Source organism: Macaca fascicularis, chromosome 11, assembly GCF_037993035.2.
Source record: "Macaca fascicularis isolate 582-1 chromosome 11, T2T-MFA8v1.1".
Lineage (NCBI taxonomy): Eukaryota > Metazoa > Chordata > Mammalia > Primates > Cercopithecidae > Macaca > Macaca fascicularis.
In genome coordinates this window covers 103,412,328-103,423,591 of record NC_088385.1, presented here as the reverse complement: position 1 = coordinate 103,423,591, position 11,264 = coordinate 103,412,328, and the positions used below count along the sequence as shown (strand labels likewise).

The 11,264-nt window shown below is 43.2% G+C and overlaps 1 protein-coding gene across 3 annotated transcripts in view; it reads left to right on the top strand.

Annotated features, from left to right (window-relative positions):
- Positions 1-4,361: 4,361 nt before the first annotated feature.
- Positions 4,362-11,264, top strand: part of CDK17 (cyclin dependent kinase 17) — a 115,664-nt gene continuing 108,761 nt past the window's right edge. For 2 of the 3 annotated variants that reach the window (XM_074007573.1, XM_005571919.5), the window contains exon 1: positions 4,362-4,942. The gene's annotated coding sequence lies outside the window, so the exon portion shown is untranslated. Of the gene's footprint in view, positions 4,943-5,416; positions 5,581-11,264 lie in introns of those variants that run through there. The other variant, XM_074007572.1, reaches the window with a different exon arrangement.

Genomic DNA, 11,264 nt, shown 5'->3' with positions numbered 1-11,264 from the left:
AGTTATTCTGATAATGATCTCAAATAGATCTGCTCTGTAAAATCTCTACAGTTAAGCTTTAAGTGACAGGGTACAACTGTATCATTATGCAATGGTACATAGCTGTTTTGTAGGTGTTGGGATGGTACAAAATATTAAAAATAAATGTTAAGGCCTGGCTAGATGTTTCATTTTTGAAGCAGGTTTTAAAAAACCTTTGACAAAACTCTTTTCTTGCCTACAGCTTCATTTTTGCCAAAAGTAAAATTATTTTTCTCAAGTGATATTTGGGGGAAAATAGTTGATTGCTGTCCTTAGCTTAATTTGCTTTACTCTTCTTTGCAAACAAACAAACAAACAGACTTTCTATATGATTCAGCCTAGTAAAATAGGGAATGAATCCAGACAAAACGTGTTTTTTTTTATTTGGTTGGTTATCTAATTTCTTTGAGAATTTTTAAGAAATATGAATTGATAATTAGAAATAGTCCAGAAATTCAGACATATGGAAAATTGTTTTGTAAACAAAGCTATGTATTGACGTTGTATAGAGCAGTGGTTCTCAAACTTTATTGTGCAGCAGAATCTTAGTAGATCTTGGTAAACAGTTTGCTGGGCCCCACCCCAGAGTTTCTGATTCAGTTGGTCTGAAGTGGGAACTGAGAATTTGCATTTCTAAGAAATTCCGAGGTCTCATTGCTGAGAACCACTGATGTAGAGCAATTGAAAACCAGTTTAAGTGTTTCTTGTTTGTATCTTATCTGAATGTTTCATATTTGTTTCCCAGACAGTGTCATTTTCAGAATGTGAATCCCAGCCAAGATTTTCTGGACTTGTTACCTTTAACTCTCTTTGTCCAAAGTTCAATGACCTTCAAAATTTTCTCCCCTCAATATTTTTATATATGTCTCATGATACAGTTACTCTATGGTGAAAACATTTTGGGATATACTTGTTTCACTGGAAAGAAAATTATTTTTTAATCTCAGAACTTCTAAGAGCCTTAAATGTGTAAATGTATATTGTGAACTTCCAAAAGGGAGATAAAGTATGTGGCATTCCTCAAGTGGATTTGATATTGGAATTCTTCCTCAATCTTTTTCCTCCACTAAGCACTATGTATTATCTATTAATCACAGTTAGGGAAACAGTCTATGTAAATAATTTTATAATTTAACATGTTTTACAAGGTAAAAAAAAAAAAAAAAAGCCTATATTATAACCTACGGAAAAAACAACTAACACGCTCACAACATTACATACAATTTTTTTGTTTTTCAGACGGAGTGTTGCTGTCATCCAAGCTGGAGTACAGTGGTGTGATCTCAGCTCACTACAACCTCCACCTCCCGGGTTCAAGTGATTCTCTTGCCTCAGCCTACTGAGTAGCTGGGATTACAGGCTCCCACCACCACGCCTGGCTAATTTTTGTATTTTTAGTAGAGACGGGGTTTTGTTATTTTGGCCATCCTGGTCTCAAACTCATGAGCTCAAATGATTCGCCTGCCTCGATCTCCCAAAGTGCTGGGATTACAGGCGTGAGCTACCGCGCCTGGCTAAATTTTAAATCAGTTTAGAAAAGTAATTAAATAGGCCAGGGGGCTGGGTGCTGTGGCTCACATCTGTAATCCCAGCACTTTGGATCATTAGAGTTTATGAGTTCGAGACCAGCCTGGCCAACATTTCGAAACCCCGCCTCTACTAAAAATACAAAAATTAGCCGGGTGTGGTGACACGGGCCTGCAATCTCAGCTATTCCAGAGACTGAGGCAGGAGAATTGCTTGAACCTGGGAGACGGAGATTGCAGTGAGCCGAGATTGTGTCACTGCACTCCAGCCTGGGTGACAGAGCAAGACTCTGTCTAAAAATAAATAAATAAATAAAAATTTTAAAATAGATAAATAAATGGGCCAGGGGTGGTGGCTCCTGTCTGTAATCTCAGCACTTTGGGAGGTCAAGGTTGGAGGATTGTTTGATGTCAAGAGTTTAATACCAGCCCGGGCTGTCGGTATAGTGAGACTCCATCTCATTTAAATAAATAAATAATGAAATAAATATTGTGCAATCTGTAATTTTTTTTTTTTTCATTGAAAGAACAAATCCTCTGGGCGCGGTGGCTCACGCCTGTAATTCCAAAATTTTGGGAGGTTGATGAGGGTGAATCATCTGAAGTCAGGGTTTGAGAGCAGCCTGGCCAACATGGTGAAACCCCGTCTCTACTAAAAACGTCAAAAATTAGCTGGGCGTGGTGGCGGATGCCTGTAATCCCAGCTACTTAGGAGGCTGAGGCAGGAGAATCGCTTGAACCTGGGAGACGGAGGTTGCAGTCAGCCGAGACCGCGCAACTGCACTCCAGCCTGGGCAACAAGAGCAAAATTCTGTCGAAAGAAAGAAAGAGAGAGGAAGAGAGGAAGGGAGGAAGGGAGGAAGGGAGGGAGTAAGGGAGGGAGGGAGGAGGGAAAGAAAGAAAAGAAAAGAAAGAAAGAAAGAAAGAAAGAAAGAAAGAAAGAAAGAAAGAAAGAAAGAAAGAGAAAGAAAGAAAGAAAGGACGAACGAACGAACCAATCAATCAAATAATCACCTCAGTTTTCATTATGAATTTCCCTTTTTTTTTGTTGGGGGGGGACGGTGTCTCACTCAGTCTTCCAGGTTGGCGTGCGGTGGCGCAATCTCAGTTCACCGCAAACTCCGTCTCCCAGGCTGAATGGATCCTCCCACCTCAGCCTCCCAATTACGAATTCTTTGTTATGCTAATGACAGATGTAGAAAGAGGAGAGGGTGAGACAGAATAATCTTTTTATTTCTCATGGAGTAAATCTAATCTAATGATATGAAGGTATAAGTATTAATGCTGAAACTCAGAATGCCATTTCATAGACTCCCTTTTTTGGTGATTTTTTTGATATTTACTAAAGTACTAATTTAGATGAGGCAAGTATATGAAAATCCTTGCATATAAATAGGCCTTGTATAAATATCAGTGTTTCTGTTTAACTTAAAAAGAACTCTGAAAGTGATGCTACGTCTTGCTATATTATAAAGTTCCAAGTTTGACTTGAACAAATTTAAAAAGCCTCATTAACAGTGCTTTTAAACAAAGCGCACTTGTTCTAACGGAAAGCTTGTTATGTATATTTGCATTCTTGGTTGTAAACAAGTGTTAAATACGTGTAGAGCATAATTGTTGCTAATTTACGGGTCCTGGTAATTTTAGAGGCATGGGAGAAGCCTGATTGACACGATCGTTGGATATAACTGTAGATGCATTCAACTTTGCCCAACAAAATAAGAGAAAGATGTCAGCATACAACATTTTTAAGGGGGAAAGGATTCATCCCTAAATACAAAAAGATAATTCTCCGAAGTTCTCAGCACATACTGTGATTTGAAACTTCAATGCAGCTTCTACTTCCGGGTGTTAACATGGAAAAAAAATTTCTCACTTCACAGGACTTTTATGTGGTTTTTTTTTCTTGTTTATGTTGTCTACATCCGGTCCCTACTCTCTCCTTTCAATCCTCTCATTATCTCCCTCTAGGGGTTTAAGTTTGTTTTTACTTTATGCTTTTATCCTTATTAGTGGAAAGAAGTGGGTCAGTATTACTTTAGTTTGTCTTCACTGCCACTCTACTGTTCATTCCTGAACTAGCTTTTAGCCTCTGGGAAAGGAGAAAGTCAAAACAGTTGGAGAAACTGGGCCAACCTCTCGCGGCCCGCCTCCCCCAAGAAAACAAAACCTAACCCGTGCAACAGTAGTCCTTTCTGTTTTCATAGCACCTTGTATTTCTCCGCTCATGACGTTCAGATTTTTATGATAGCTGTTAATCACCTTTCATCCCAGCTAGACTCTCCGTCCTTACGGGACTCAGCATATTGCCGGGCACATGATAATATATACAAAACACTGTGCTGTAGTTTAAATGAATAGATGCGGTGTGTGTGCAAGACTGCGGCACTAGTACCCACGTACCCACATACAACAAAGGAGAAAAGTTGCAGCCATCAACATTTTTCAGTGTGGGTCTTTTGACATGGACTCTCTAGAAAGCCAGTGGAGAACCGTGGCATGGACACACCTTGTACAATAATTACTTGTATAACAGAAGCACGAGTTTTCGTTTGGCAGGGGGAAGTCGAGGGGCAGGGGGGAAGTTGGAGGGGCTGAATTATTCACATGATTTCTCCCCCAGTCGCTGCGGACAGGCACTATTCCGCTGGGGTCCTCTGGCCCCCTCCCGCCGTTCCCCCTACGCCCGCATTTAGGAGTCGGGAGTTTCCCGGGGACTCCCGCCCCGCCCTGCATGCCCCTCCCCCGGCCGCCGGCCCCGCCCCCGCCTCCGCCGCCGCCGGCAGGGGTCGCGCTGCCCCCGGCGAGCGGCTCAGGCGGGGGTGGGGTAAGCTCCCGCGGCCGGTCGCTTTTCTCCGCCGCCGCTGGTTGGATCGTTTCAATAAAAGTCTTTTTTCTCTTGCGCTCGCTCTCCTCCGGGGAACAGGCGGAGGCGTCAATCCGCAGCCGCCGAGTGCGAAAGCGACGCACACGCAGGGAGCGAACGCGGGCCGCCTGCAGTCTCCTGAGCTCCCCGCGGGCCGCCGCAGAGCCGCGGAGAATTAGGAGCCAGCGCCCGGCCGGACCGCCTCAGCCCGCCGTCGGCGCCCGCCCCGCTCGCGCCCGGCTGCTCCGAGGGGATTAGTGGGCCGTCCGCGCGGCTCGTCGGCGCGGGAGCCATGTTGACCGGGGGACTTGGCAACGCGTGAGACACCCGCGGCCCCTCCCGAGGCTCCGGACCCGCGGCGAGATCCGGAAGGCGGCTGTGGCGGCGGAGGCCTGCGCTCGGAGGCGTCTCACGTCTGCCGGCAGCTGGGACCCGGACCTGCATCCGGTCTCCGCGGGCGTCCGCGGAGTCGCTTCCCCCTGTGCCTCTCTTCGCCTCGACTCGGGACTCGCGGTCCCCGCTCTTGCTGGTGAGTTGGCAGCCGGCGTCCGCGCCGCGCTTTCCCGGGTGTCGGGTCGGCCCCGGGGCCGGGAGGCTGCGTGGGACAGAGGCGGTGGCGGGGGCGGGGGCTGCTGGGGGCGCGGGAGGCTCAGGCCCGGCCGGGAAGTTGAGCGAGGAGGCGCGGCGCGGGGGGCTGTCGTGCGCCTGTCATCCCTGGGGTCCACCGAGGACCCTGGGTCGCCCGGGGATTTCCGGGGCTCGGGTGGGGTGTGAGTGTCTGCGAGCTGCTTCTCGGCAGGCGCCGACAGATACAGACGCAGCCGCCTCCGGTGCTCGCTGCAGCTTTGGTCTGCGGGGGAGGCCGGTCTCCCCGCGAGGCGGAGGACGGGAAAGAGGCAGAAAGTCCCCCGAGACACAAAGGTCCCCCTTGGCGGGGGTGGAGCTGGAGGCGCGGACGACGCTGCCCGGGAGGGGAAGGAAGGGGCGCGGGTCCGCGGGAGGTGGGAGAGGAGGCGGCGGTCGCGGCGCCTGCAGCTTCTTGGAGACGCCGGGGCTATGCGCGGGTGGGGAGCGCGGAGGAGGAGGAGGAGGAGCCCGCGCGTGGGGAGTCGGCAGAGACAAAGATCAGGGCAGCCTCCTGCCGGCAGGTCACACCCCGGAGTGTTGGTCGGGAGCGGAGCTAGAGGGAATGTGGGAAACCCAGCAAAACGATGGGGAGGGAAAAATGCGGGGAGGAGGGTGCCTCGTGCTGTCGTCTTCGTCGCAGTTGCTTTTCTCAGCTTTTTTGTACGCGATGCTTTTGCTCCCCAACTCAGCTGGATAGCTCCAGATTCCCTCCCTCCTATCACCCCCACACTGCCACATTGACTCTCCTGTGGTTTTTCCCCTCATTCTCCCCCTTCTTTTCACCCACTCCTTTTCGGGTAAGCCGTATTTTGCTTTCAGCTTGGGGAACGTTTGTTAATGACAGGATGCCTGAGCTTGTTCTGACCCTGAACTGCCTTGAACTCCTCTCTCTTCCTCCCACCCTTTCCTTTTCTGGGATCTATAATGTCACATGGCCGTTAACAATTAGCTTTTCTTTTGCAAAAGTGACAAAAAGCATTTAGCTGAAATCTGTGGCTCTCGCCTCCTTTATATGAATATGTCCACCAAAGACACCTCGTTGGTCATGTTCTATCACCTCTTCGTCAAATTAGTATCAGGTCCTAACAGGTCACTTTCAACATAAAGAAGAGGCAAGTTTTGTTTTGAGACTTGATCATTCCTAGGGTGAGCAAAGTGTATTCCAGGCAGCCAGACCTTCAGTCACTTATCAGGAAATGCTTGACCTAAAGACAGACAATTCTTTCCCCAAACTTTGCTGTTTCTTTTTTGAGTCTTTGTTGAAAGATTTCTTTTAAAAGGCAAGTGTGAGAAGATCCCAGTAACAAATCTGACTTACTCTGTTTTAGACTTTCTTAACTCTTGGGCAGAAGAAAATGAATGGGATTTGAAGACCTTTGATACCTTGAGTAGACAAAGCTTCCCTTGAAACTAGAAATAAGACTAAACTAAATTTTAAGGGAAAAAATTTGCTAGTGGTAATATAATTGGTTTTGTTTCATTTTTTTTTTTTTTGGTGAGGTTTTGACATTTGTTAAACGTTGGGGTGTTGCTTTGTTAATGAAGTCATTTCAGTTTTTGCAACTCTGACATCTGCATGCTTCCATAAACAGTGAGTTGAAACAAAAGATAATGTGACTATATTTAAGGGATATTCCTTAAATTCTTTTTTATGTTATGAGAGAGAATGCTGGACTGTAAAGAATGTTACTTTATCTGGTAAACCGTCTCATAGGCCAGAAGCACCAACAGTTTGGTTGGCTTAAAAAAAACGCAAGTCTTTGAATTTAAGCTTATGTAAAATTACTATGCAGATATAGGTTATTTATTTTTACAGTGAAAATAAAACGCTATTGAGGTATACATGGAAAGAAAATAAAAGCAAAGCCTGTTTGATGTAGGGACGTTAATGTTAATATCACTGTACGAACAGTCATAGCTTGCTGCTCACTGCCATTAAAGGGTTGACATATAAACATTGTGGAAGAGATTTCAGTTTCAGGACTAGTGTCTGAATTATGGGACTCCCTACCACACCCCACCACTTAAAACATTTTAGAGACTTTTGTGAAATTAACAGGTCATATAATTAATAATTGTTGTTTTATGTATATTTATTGAAAGACAATATTGAGGATACATTGTTTTTTTTTCCTGCATATTTATCAGTATCGAATTAGAAAATTGAACTTTCAGTGTCACTGGATGGAAATCTACCAAAAAGTAGCAAGGTTTCCGAATGGTGGGATTTATTGGTGATTAAACATTTTTTCCCTGTATTTTACAAGTTTCACATTACATTTACAATGAGAAAAAAAATGTAAATGTAGAATTAAAGTCTTGTTAATACCGTAATTTGCCTATTGCTGTACTAAAAGAAGCTTCTATAAAATGTGTCATCTCATCCTTAGATTCAGGCCTGAAAGTAACTTTCAGTGTTGGGTATTTGAAATAATGCAGCCTGTCACATGTACTCTGGTTACCAGAATGAAAAAAACAAAAAGAGATACATATATAGTAAGGACACATGAAATTGGAGGAATCGATCCCCATTGTAGCTTCCTATACCAGTAGTCTCTTTCTAATAAGTCACTGCTTTTATTTAAAAAAAAATAGAAAATTTGAATTTTATTTGCCCTGTAGCACAGGATAGCTGTGTTGACTAAGCACAGATTTTAATGCATATGTTTGTTGACATATTTAGTTTTTGGATACTAGTTCAGTCCTGCAATTATGGTGGAACGAGATGGCGTATAAAATCATTTTGTTTGCTTTGTCAAGACTTGTTTTTCTCTTTATTTTCAGCAATATTTTCCTTCTTTTCTTTCACTGAAAAACAATGCAACTATTTTATTGTGAACAATGGAAGCTGTAATGGCAACTGAGGTAGCTATTCAAAAGTGGAAATGACGATGTCCCTTAATATTATAACAGTTATCTGTGAACACAAAAATTTTTACTCTATGATTTTATTTGTTATTGTCTACTAATGTTGAATATTTATAAGGCATTACATTTTGAATTTTTATTGATGTTTCCTAGCCTTTGGAAAATTTTACCGTCATGCGCTGGCGTTCTTTTACATGGCATTTAGATTTCCAGGATGTTCTTTGTATTGTTTGTTTGTTTGTTTGTTTTGTTTGTTTTAGACTTCAGGATGGATAATTACTTTATTGCTATGATGTAAAAATTATATTCTCTAGGGAATTTTACCTATTTAAAAAATGGTCTGTTTTCATACATGGGAAGGATGAATAGTTTTAGGTTCTTTTGAATTTTGAATGTATAAACTTTTAAATAGGAAATCAGCATTTAAAGTATATTTCGTAAAGTGATTATGGTATTTTGCATTTTAAATACAGAAGATAAACAGTAGGTTTATGGCACTTAAAAATGTGCTTTATGTAGCATTTTTGCAGTGAAAAAAACTGCCTGTAATAGCGAACCTAGTGTAGTTCACTAGCATTCAGTCTACAATGTTGGCAATTTCTTTGAACTGATGGGGAGAGGACCAGTTAGACTGGCTTTTAAGAGTTTATATTGTCATCAGTGGATTCTTTGTCATTATTTTGCTTCCAGTATAGTTAGTTGGTGGTTACTTTTGTTATCTATGAAATATTGACCTGGCAAGAGGAATAGCCAAGGGCCAGAAAAGTGTATTGAATATACCTGAGTGTAGTTTATTGTTCCTAGCCTGTCTTCCTCTCCCTGTTGGTCAACATGGAAAATCAATAGACATCTACCAGTAAATCTAGTTAATAATGTTACCATCTTCTGCAGTAACCTGTGATACTGAATACTGTTTGAGGATGTAGAATTACAGACCTGTGGCATATTGGGATGAGGTGAAAATTATCTTGCTCTCCAAAGTCTCCTTTTGAAAATATTTTTTGATACTGCCTTAGTTTACTCGGTCTACTATAACAAAATACCATATATTGAGGTGGCTTAAAACACAGACGTATTTTCTCACACGTCCGGGGCTGGAAGTCTGAAATCAGGGAAGCACCTGCCCTCTCAGCTGTCTTCTCCCTGGGCACTCTTAAGACCTTTCCTCCCTGCCTGCAGGTGAAGTGGGAGGGAGATAGGAGGAGGGAGGGGAGGGAGAGGTGAGGATGTCTTTTTCTTTTCTACTTAAAAGGGCACAAATCCCGGCATGAGAGGGTCTCACTCTTAGGACCTAATCTAAACCTAATTGCTTCCCAAAGGCCCACCTCTAATAGCCATCACACTGGGAGGTTTGGACTTCAACATGTGAATTTTGGGGGTATACACATCTTCAGTCCATAACATAAACTTTGTGAAAGAAATTAACGTTAATTAATTACCTCTGCTAGGCACTATGCTAGGTATTATTTTGTGAAATCCTCACAATAAGTGCTTCATATAGGTATTCTGCCTGTTTTCAAACGAAGAGACAAAGACCTTAGGATAAGTCATTGTTTCCAGGGACCGACCGCTATGGTGACATTGACATTCCAGTTTAGGCATTCAGACCACTACTCTACACTGTCTTCATGAGGATGAGATGTTAAAAAGTCAATATTACTGTCTGCACTTTATAAACAGGGAGTGAGAAATTAGAAAAGCTCATCAAAATAAGATTTAAAGTACATTGAACTGGTTTTACTACATTAAAAGATTGCAGTATATAAAATATGTAAGGTAGGACATGCTGCTCAAAATGAATTAAAAATCAAGATGCTAAAAAGATTTAAAACATTTATATGGGCCAGGCATGGTAGCTCACGCCTGTAATCCCAGCAGTTTGAGAGGCCAAGGCGGGTGGATCACAAGGTAAAGAGTTCCAGACCAGCCCGGCCAACATGTTGAAATCCTGTCTCTACTAAGAATGCAAAACTTAGCTGTAGCTGCGCGTGGTGGTACATGCCTGTAATCCTAGCTGAGGGTGAGGCAGGAGAATCGCTTGAACCTGGGAGACGGAGGTTGCAGTGAGCCAAGATCGCACCATTGCACTCCAACCTGGCGACAGAGCAAGACTGTCTCGGGGGGAAATAAAATTATAGATTTTTTGAATAAATAATAAATAAAAATAAAATAATAAATATTCTTTGTCTACCCTTTTTTTTTTTTTTTTTCCCCGAGACGTAGTCTCAGTTGGCCCAGGCTGGAGTGGAGAGGTGCAGTTGCGTGATCTCAAGCTATTTTCGGGTCTCAGCTTCTGGAGTAGCTGGGACCACAGGTGGTGTGAGCCACCACGTCCAGCTAATTTTTGTATTTTTAGTAGAGATGGGTTTTCACCACGTTGACCAGGCTGGTCTCGAACCCCTGACCTCAGGTGATCCACGCACCTCAGTCTCCCAAGGTGCTGGGATTATAGGTGTAGGATACCGTGCCCGTGCTTGTCTACCTTTTAATAGCACAATTTTGTTTCTTTTTGTGCATTTGTTAGTGTAAGTATGTTCAAGAGTACTCAAAATTTTGTGTACATGTTTGTAAACAAGGGAAAAGGACCCAAAGATAATTTCTCTTTCATTGTATTCTAGTTTCGTTACTAACTTTGGCCTTCTCAAGTCATATTTAATCCTACTATTCTTATATTTGGTGGGTAATGTTTATTATTAATATGTGTTAATATTCAATAATGCAAACAGAGTTGGTAAAAGTTGATATTAATACTTGTGAGAATTTTTTTTTTTTTTTTTTTGGAGACAGAGTCTCACTGTATTGCCCAGGCTGGAGTGCAGTGGCGCAATCTCTGCTCACTGCAACCTCTGCCTCCTGGGTTCAAGCTACTCTCCTGCCTCAGCCTCCCGAGTGGCTGGGATTATAGGCATGCACCACCACGCCCAGCTAATTTTTGTTTTTAGTAGAGATGTGGTTTCCCCATGTTGGTCAGGCTGGTCTTGAACTCCTGACCTCATGATCTGCCTGCCTTGGCCTCCCAAAGTGCTGGAATTACAGGCGTGAACCACCGCGCCCAGTCTATACTTGCAAGAAATTATCAAGTAACAGTATTGAAGCCCGTATCACTCCAAATTTAGACTCGCTCTTCTTTAAATTAGTTAATATGTATTTTTTAGTATTATTTAAAATAAGTATTTTTTGAAGTATAACAACTTTAGATTTTAGTATTTTTTTTTTTTTTTTTTGAGACGGAGTCTCGCTCTGCCGCCCAGGCTGGAGTGCAGTGGCCGGATCTCAGCTCACTGCAAGCTCCGCCTCCCGGGTTCACGTCATTCTCCTGCCTCAGCCTCCCGAGTAGCTGGGACTACAGGCGCCCG